The sequence below is a fragment of the Lagopus leucura genome, unplaced genomic scaffold (genome assembly GCF_019238085.1).
Source record: "Lagopus leucura isolate 7727_CA_CO unplaced genomic scaffold, USGS_WTPT01 Super-Scaffold_1, whole genome shotgun sequence".
NCBI classification, from domain to species: domain Eukaryota; kingdom Metazoa; phylum Chordata; class Aves; order Galliformes; family Phasianidae; genus Lagopus; species Lagopus leucura.
In genome coordinates, this window is record NW_024962250.1 from 38,537,078 (window position 1) to 38,546,588 (window position 9,511).

Consider the following 9,511-nt stretch of genomic DNA (forward strand, 5'->3'; position numbering starts at 1 on the left):
ACCACACAAACCACCTCATTCAGCTTGGCCAAGCTGACCTAAAAATACAGCCTTTTGCCACACAGAGCCTCCCTTGTGAGGCTTCTCACTGGAGCAGATTTGCCTCACAGTGCTCTTCTGTCTTCAAAAAAAAACCCCTAAGTGCAGCTCCCCATCTCTCCATCCACATGGACACCAGGACCTCACATCACAGCCACCACTGAGGCTGTGTGTGTGCCCCAGTGCCCTTTTCCCTCTCCTTTTGAAAACAGGCAGGGAACAAAACTGCTACTACTCCTGGTGTTGATAACCACTTCTTCCTGTTGCCTTGGGCATGCTACGTTGCTCTGCTCTCATTTATTTATTTTCTCCTTCAACTTCATCTTTGAAATGATGATGATACTTGATTACTACCCGCAGCAATGTTTTTGACAAGGAGCTGCTGCCTTTCCAACTGTTCCTACACCTGACCATGGCAGGGACCCATCCTACCAAGGTCCCCTCTCTGTAGGGGTGTCACTTCTGGATGGGGGAATGATGGAGCTGGGCACAACCAGCATGGTGCATCTTCACTTACCGTGGGAAGGTGGATGTCCAGCTGCACATAACACCAGCATACTGACTATTTCCATGCCACTGACTCAACCCACTGGTGAGTTTTATGATCTGTGTATTCGAATTACAGAAACCTGGACTTCATCTGCATCAGAAGAAAAAAATAATTATATGTTTCAAAACTTAAAAAAAATATGTATATATATAGAGAGAAGAATGTTCAGTGTCTGGAATTAGGAAGCTGCAGAGATAGAAAAAGCTTTTATTTATAGTCCAAAAAAAGCCATGTAAGTGATTACGATGATGAGGAAACAGTTAAAGTGAATGCAGTCTCGCCTCTTTCCAGCTTCTCAGTGCTCTGATTTTGTAACTGATGTTGCTGTTAAGAACTGTGAGCCCTGCCTTTGTGCTTACAGAACCAGAGAGGGGCACCAAGATCTGCATCAGGGACTGAATCCATGCCAACAAAACCCTGCAAGGAAATCTTTACTCTAATGCCAAATGTGTCCAGGCTCAGGCTCTTTTTTGAGAAACACCTTGCTATGGGAATCCAACCTGTTTATTTGCTGCTTCAGCCTTTCAATGAAGCCCTTTGCCTGTGGGTTTCATGGCACCGATGGTCTTCAGAAGCTGTTTTTGAAGCTCTTTTTGCAGAAGTTTCACAAAATCAAAGAGGAGGCCGTTACAAAATTTGTCTCAACATTCCAAAGTTCTTTTATTCAGATGGCTTCTGTTGTATTGAAAATCAATGAAATGCTTTTAAAGCAGCGTTCCTGAAGTTCAAACCCCTTCAGCAGAGGATATTGCCAACTAGAGGCCCCAGCATTGCTCTGCTGTGTCTCCCACTCATAGCTGCCTCCAGTGCCAGCCTGTGGTTTCAATAAGGTCTCTCCCAGCTGCTTTCTAATGGCCTGTTTTGATGTTCCAGCATAATATGGTTCAGCAGTGCTGGTTTCATTGATTAGCACGCAAAGCATGCTCTGAGACTGGATGCTTCCTGCACTTAGCCATCCATGTGGTGTTTCAAAGGGCTGACTGGGAAAGATGACGTTTCTCTGAGAGACAAGCAAAAAGATCCCAAAAAGAAATGCGAAACAAAGAACTGCCAACAATATTTTGTACTGGTCCTTCTCACAGCACAGAAAGCACTGCTGCCTTCCTGCTTCAGCGAGAGGAGAGGTTTTGCTTCAGTGAGCTGACAAATACACACAAAGCTCATGACCTCGAGGAGAAACATCTCTGCTTCCAAACGGCAGTGAGTAACAAAGACCTGGAGATGCAAGAACATGACCCATGCAGTTAAATCTGTCAGAGTGAAACATGGACTTTCCTTGCAGATAGATGGAGATCTTGGGCTACATGTGCTGGAATGTGGAGCCTGGTCTGAAGGAACCACAGGATGGCGTGGGGGCTTTTTGTCCCCATCCATCCAGGTGACATTGGTTGATGTTATTCACTTCTGTCAAGACTACACAGCTGTAGCATCTCTTGCTGCAGTGTAACATTTCCTAAAGGCTTAGCAGCTGAAGGTCCTTGCTCGTTTATAGCCATGTCTTTTTTCCTAAGGTGGTTTTCCAGAGGTACGTGGGCTTGTGCTCAAGGTTCTTTCAAGGAGCCTCATGGAATCAGTAAGGTTGGAAAGGCCACTAAAAAGCTCCTCCAGACCTGCTCCAATGGCTCCATGACAGCCTTACACAGGGTTCCAGAGCTAGGTACAGCCCTCCAGGTGGGGTCTTGGAGCCTAATGCTTTTTACCAAGAAGGATTTGTCAGCTGTGATTAACTCCATGCTCTTCAACACGATAACATCTATCCATCTGCTTAAACCACCTGAGGGGACCACAGCAGGCCTAGGCCTTATGTACATTGGGCAGGGGCTGTGGTGGGCACTGAAATAACCCGATGAAATTCCCTCCTGTGAAGTTTCTGGTGCCTGAAAATACAGTATTAGGCCCTTGCCCCATGCTTCAGCCACTGCCAGAGCCAGCTGTGAGTTAACTCGGAAGATGTACAGAACCTTTCACAAGGGGTAAAGCTTGAGCTGTAGTGAGTTCTGCCTTTGTAAGGTGTCTGGGTTTAATATGAGGCTAAATCTGCTGCTACTCTTCATGAGAAGTTCTTTGCATGGGGTCCATGCATTGACATTTCTGAGAACTCTGTGAATTCAGAGCAAGCACTTGAGTGAAGCTGTGGGTGCTCCATCCTCGGAGCCACGGATGGGGGCCCTGAGCAGTGTGATCTGGTGGGGGGTACCCAGGCCATGGAAGGTGGTTGGAACAGGATGGTCTTTAAGGTCCCTTTCTGCCTACACCATTCTATGAGAAGGTTCACTCGCACATCTGCTGTGAGCCAAATGGTCACACAGCAGTGGGAAAACTCTGCACCTCAAGCACAGTGCTGTTTCTGCAAGCTTCAGTTTTCCCCTAGCCTCCAACTTAAATCTATCCATTTCTAAGCAAGTTGGGCTGGTCTGGGGAAAAGTAGGCAGCATTTAAATTATGCAAAGCCTCATGTTTACAGGAGGTTCTTCTGGCTTTTATTCACTGCTTAAACACATGTGCACATGGAGGAGCAGGGCTAGGCTAGGGCAGCATGGAGATGTGAGAATTTTGGGGAGAAAATTCAGCTTGCCAAACATGGTAGGAAAGTGGCAGATTTCTAATTAAGATCTGACTTTCCATTAAGAGGATCTGATTTATCTACACCTGATATAAACATGGATGCTGAAAAAAACACAATGCTCCTTTTTTTTTCCCCCTTTGCTTTCCATTTTCCTGCTGTTCTTTGAAACCAATGCTATTCCCCACCTCCTCCAGTGCCCTCACCACACATCTGCAGCATACTATGACTTACTGCAGCTTACCATTTCCTCCTGAAGTACTAATTTTAAAGAAGGATTTGGTTTCTGTTTAGCGGAGTGAGGCAGTCCAGCCCTCAAGCCAGTGAAGGCAGAAGCTCTTTCTTCTGTGTCAGAACCAGATTAGAAGATTAATCCCTGCTCCTGCAGGAAGTCCGCAGCAAAACCTGCCTTGGGGCAAGTCCATGAGATCATGCTCCTGTAATAACCAAGCACAGATAAAGGATAGCTTACAAACTGCTGTTCTTATGCTTTTCCTCCACCAGCACATGATCTCAGGTTGGGCAGTAGAGAAAGGCTCTGCCTTTCTGGGGCTGCTGCTGGGGCTCAGAGAGCTCTGAGACACTGCTCTCAGATACAGGGTTGGATTTGGGTAGCGCTCGGTGAGCAACTCAGGTTATTCTGTGATTCTATGACCTTGTGTTCCAAGTAGAATAATACTAGGGAAAGCCTTTCTTTGCTGCACAGAGGATGAAAATTGCAAATGTCCTAAGGATGCACACCCACGGCACATCAGGCATCTCATGCCTGCATGACAGCCAGGTAACCCTTGTGCACCAGAACATGACAACAGCACAGGACTCTCATGGTGTTCAGGTGGGATGACTGCCATGACTGCCCCATCTCCAGCAGCACTGCCTCTCTGCAGCACGAGGGAGGGCTTCCAAAAGTACCATGAGCTAACAGGTGAACGCCTTAGAAGCATATCCATAAAACAGCCCCGCTAGATACTCAACACAGAAGATATTTTTGAGGTTGGAAATAATTCAAAAGAAACCTTAAAAATAAGCTTTTAAGGATCAGAAGCTCACAGCTTGAAGAAATTTGAGGTTCTCTGGGAATTGTTTGCCAAAGAAAGCTTCCTTACAGTGACTCATTCCTTCAATACCAGGACAGGTTGAAAACAAAAAGCTTGCAAAGCTCAGACAGAACAGGAAGAAGGATGGAGCTGAAGAATGATGCTCTAAAATACATTTCCAAACTTGTGATATAAGTAAGTTGTATTTCCATGTTTGTGAGTACTTACTGAGGTCTTCAGCTGGTGAGACACAAGGAGCCACTTCCAAGGGGGAAAAATGGGTTCTTCCTGTAGGTGGCTGTAGGGATTGTGACACTGGAAAGGTTTCCAGAGCGCTCTTCTTCCAAAGGTCTTTCCAAGAAAGCACAGATTGCTGCGAAACTATCACAGAACAACTACAGAATTCCTGCTGAGAGATATAAAAGCTGTTCCCACAAGGAAGCAGCCAAAACATAGATGTTTCACATCTCATAGGATCATAAAATCATTTGAGTTGGAAGGAACCATTAAGGTCATCTGTAGCGTGACTGCCCTGTGATAAACGGGAATTTCAGTAACTGTGCTTTTGGTATATCTCAGTGATGTATTTAAGATTGAGCATATAGCAGCCATCGATGCAGTCTCTTAAGAGGCAAAGTAACATATTTGTGTAGATGCATTCTATATGTTCCATTTGTTAACTTACACATGAAACCGTTCAGGCCGTTGTTGGTTGGACAGTCTGGAGATTGCCAGCTCTTCAATTTTCACTTCAATAAAACAAAAAACCCCCAAGGAGAACACTTTCTTTTTTTAATCATAGCCAGCCCTGCTTTCTGTAATGAAGAACTTCTTTTCCAGCCCCAAGAGAGCAATTCTTTGAATGTCACTTTCAAACAGCACGATAGAAATCTCTGTAATTTGCAGAACAGAACCCTGCCATTTGCAGCGTGCATTGCTTTCCAATGTATGAAGGCTGCTCCGAAAGCAATGCCTCCTATCTTGTTATGTCAGCCCATTATGTTGATGGGATGGCAGAGGATGTTGAACGTTCCCACCAACATTCCATCACGTTCTGTTGCTGAGAATTTGCTTTATCAATTAGTGTTATTGTGCTCTTCGTAGCTGCTGCCGTTCCCATGGAAATAAACAGGAGGCATTACTTGCAGAGTGAGCTGTGTATTTACTTTTTGGAGGTTATTTACAATTGCATACTGGTCCAGGTCTCCTGTTCTCAGCACTGCAGAAACACACTATGTGCCAGCCCTCTGAAAGACTTCAGACCTAAGGCAACCTAAAGGCTTCTGGCTCAATTCTGCCCAAAACAGGAAGATACATTTTCTGGCAAACTCTGTCATTAAACAACAGCATTAACCATGAGTGGTGCAGGTCTTTAATTAGACAAAAGGCAGCTTTACACACCTGAAACTGCCATTCATTGCTGGGAAAGCTGCAGGATCCGCAGTTGAGTGGAGAAGGAAGGGCACCCTTAATTTGGCTGAAGAGCAGCTGGTTTTCTTCTCACTCTAATTAGCTCCTCCAGCAGGCCCTTATGCTTCGACTCAATGAGGCTGAAGCACACTCAGCTCAATTCAGAAATGGCACATCAACTATTTTCATCAAACGCATCAAACTCAGAGGGTTCATTTGTTTGTTCTTTCCGATATTAAAGACTAATTCTGACTTAGACTAAGAGCCTTCCTGAGTGCATCCACCCCTAGGGAAAGAGCCGTGGCAATATGAGAGCATTCAATTAGCTGTCTGCTCCAAATTACTCACGGAGAGGAGTGGATTGACATGGACAGACAGCGTGTTTCTTAAGACCCACGTGGGAGGGGCTGCAGTGCTAACAGAGTTTTGGTCCCCTCCTTCAGTAGTAATGTGAGCTTTGCATACAGCTTTCTTACCTCGGCAAAGCTGCTCCACCATTTGCTTTTTCAACTTTCACTTTCAATGCTCTTTCACACCTGGTAGTGTAGCTCTTCTGCTGCTTTCCTTCGTGGTTCACACCTTACTACAGACCAAAACAAGGAACTGGAATCTGTCATAGTCTGCCGTGTTATACACACAATAGAAGGAAAAGTATCCACAAAGAGTTCAAGAAATATTTTGTACGGTACTATCAATCGCCTTTGGGTTGCCAGAAAATGTCCTAGGTCTGGGATAGAGCTTCTAGTCAGTGCAGAGGTCGAATTTAAACCCGTACCTCCAAATTACATGTTTCAGCAACCTGTAAGACAATGGCTAAAACCTCAGAGAATCACTCCCTTCTCCATCCCTGCTTAAAAATTACACAAAATCTGAGAGGTTGGATTGTTTTTTTGTTGTTGCTTTCTGTTTTTATCCCATAGGAACTTAAAAATATTTCAAAAACTTAAAAAAAAAAAAAAAAAAATTAATTACAACCTTTCAGTATGTTTTTTTTTTTTCTTCTACTCATGTCTTTTCAGACCAGGAAAACCTCTTATTTCTTACTCATAATTACCTGAAATCAAGGCCCTATGGGTCTAAGGTAACAGAAACAGCTATAAGAAAAGCACACAGTGAACTGAGCTCTGGCAGAGGACTGTGCAGACTATAAATCATAAGTTGGATTTGACCTTTTTCCTATTGTAGCTGAAGAGAGATCAATAGGAATTGCTGGCAGTGAGACAGAAGGGACATTTCTTCTCCTTAGCTGTGCTTTCTAAGTGAGAGCAGATGTTCAGTGAAGGAGGAAAACACGTGTACCTCAGCAATGGATCAACACAACTGCAATCCTAGCAAGGTGTAAGAACCAGTAATCATCTAACAAGGCATCATCTAAAGAAGCCTCCCCTTGAATACACAGAAGCTGCCAGCATCCACTTCTATCTTCCTGTGAAGAGGGCTCAGGCACGCTTTGCTGAAGGAGAACCGTCCTGCAGAGGACAGCAAGTTTAAAAGATCAATACCTCGTCTATTCTAAACCCCTTTGAATTACTGCTTGCTTTTACCTTACCCTTGAGCCTTACAATGAAGAGCAACAATCAAGAGCAAAATGCAGTCACAGCTCTGCCTTCCCCACAGGGAATCAGATATCAATAGGAAGAAGAGAGCCTCAGCATCCCTCACCACAAACATGCATGCACTGAGAACGTTCCCCTTTTCCCTGTATGACTCATGGGTCAGGATCCCTCTGCACTCTATTTTTAAAGAAATCAAAGATTTCCAAAGTGTGCATGAGTGGGCAATAAAACATAAAACATTCATTCCTAAAAATATCACCCAGCCAGCCCTGCCTGGATTGTCTGTTAGAAAAGTACTTCTTATTTTTTCACACTGAAATCAATATTAGGCTTCTCCAGGTCTACTCTAGCCCACATGGACTAACTAGATGTACTAGGCCTAAAAATACACTGCGGTGCAAGACATAGGAAAACAATTTAACCTGCTTCTTGCACAGAGTAAGAAATGGAAAAGTAGTAAAACATCTGTGAAAGTGTAGCTCCATAACAAAACTGTAGTGATCAGGTAGCTGAGTTGTAAGGAATCAGGAAAGCAGCTGAAAGAACAGACCTGGGGCTGCTGCCAGGTGAGCAGCAACTTCCAGCAGAGGCCAAACACGTGCAACACTTGCTGCTGAGTTCTTGGCAAGTTTTAGGAATCTCAGTGCAACTGCAGAGGGAATAAAACAGAGGAGATTTCCAAAACCCATAGGCTTCCCAATGCATTTCTAAGAGCCTGTTTTCATCTCTGCAAGAGTTGCAAGCAATTCCCAACTCCCGCTTGTTACAACTAAAATAATAATAAAACCACTCCTATCTCTCAGGAAAAGTCCAGTGATATTCACCATAACTTGGCACACATGGCAAAAGCATCAGTTCAGCTATGAAACTGAAGTTCATACAGGCACTGCACATTCACTGTTTTGTAGACAGAGCAAAACAACCATACGAACATTTCCATCCAAAAGGAAATAGATAAACAACTTAACCATTTATTTGACTGCATTGTATTTAGACAGCTTGTACATTTCATAACCCCACTGTTTTTGTTCTCATCGAAAAGGATAAATGGACAGAAGAATATAATCCACTCAAAACAGCAGTCCAGTATTTGGAGATACACTTGACATTTCCATAGATGCCCCTCTGATACCTAAACTCCAATACAGGTTGCAATGCTTATACAAGACCTGAACATTTTGAACAAAGCACTCGGTTTGAGCAATGCCTTGTGGTGCCCTGGAAAAGTTTGTGATTCACTATGCAATGCCAATTAGACTATGCCTGCTTTTCTTGTGGGTGATGAACCTGATCATTTCCTTAAAAAAAAAAAAGGCAAAAAAACCCAAACAAAACAAAGAAAAAAAAACAAAAGAAACCCAACATAACGCAAACATCCATACCTGACATGTCAGCAAATAGCAGTGTTTGGGCAAATCTAAATAAAAACTCCTTAGCTAGATTTGTCAATGCAAAAGGTAAGGAGGAGTGGAACTGTGTTTTAACAACAGACACGAGAAATAACCAAGCTCCTTTTTGCTAAATTCATTTTGAACATCTGTGTTCACCTCTCTGCAATTCTTGACTTCCCACTTGAGACCCAATTCCAAGCAACACAGAGAATAAATCTGCTTCATTTAACGTAAGCCAATGCATACAGCTTCAGTCTCTTCCGCAGTGAACTGTGTGTTACACAGCAGCAAAACGAGAACCTTTCAGGCAATGTGCTCTTTGAAAAGAAACACACACCTATCTTGCGCAGTGTTTTCAAAGATGGCATGGTAAGAACGAATTACTTCTTACAATAAACAGAGCTGTATCTGAAGTTTGCTCAGCAGTGCTGGTATTTTTCGGCAGTACCTTCACAAAAAGTGACGTAGGCTAAGTTTCAAGTCTGCTCTCAAACTCAAGACACCCACAGCTTAAATATTAACCTCCAGAAAACTTGCTTGTCTGGCTTTTCAGTTTTTAAACATCAGCAGGCACACAAGATAGCCTACTCTGCAGTTTGCAGCCCAGCAGCTGCTAACAAGGAACGAAGCTTCTCTTATCTGCCTCCTTAGTTCAAGCAAGCCAGAGCAGGCGTTACTTTCCAGACAACTTGAATACATCTGGGAAAAGCCTGTTTCCATCAATTCAGCATTCCCAACACTTTAGCCTTCACCTCCTGAAGAACTGCTCTAAATAACTGGCAAACCAGAGGGGGTAGGAAAATTTGAACAGAAGGTTTAGCTCTGAACTCTGCAAATAAGATTCCAGTTCACAGCACTAATTCAGGCACCATTTTAAGCGAGTTTTCCTTACTGAGGGGAAACAAGCCCTCTCAGAAACACAGTGTTTCCAGGCAGAAAACTCAGAAGGGCCAATTTCTACTACA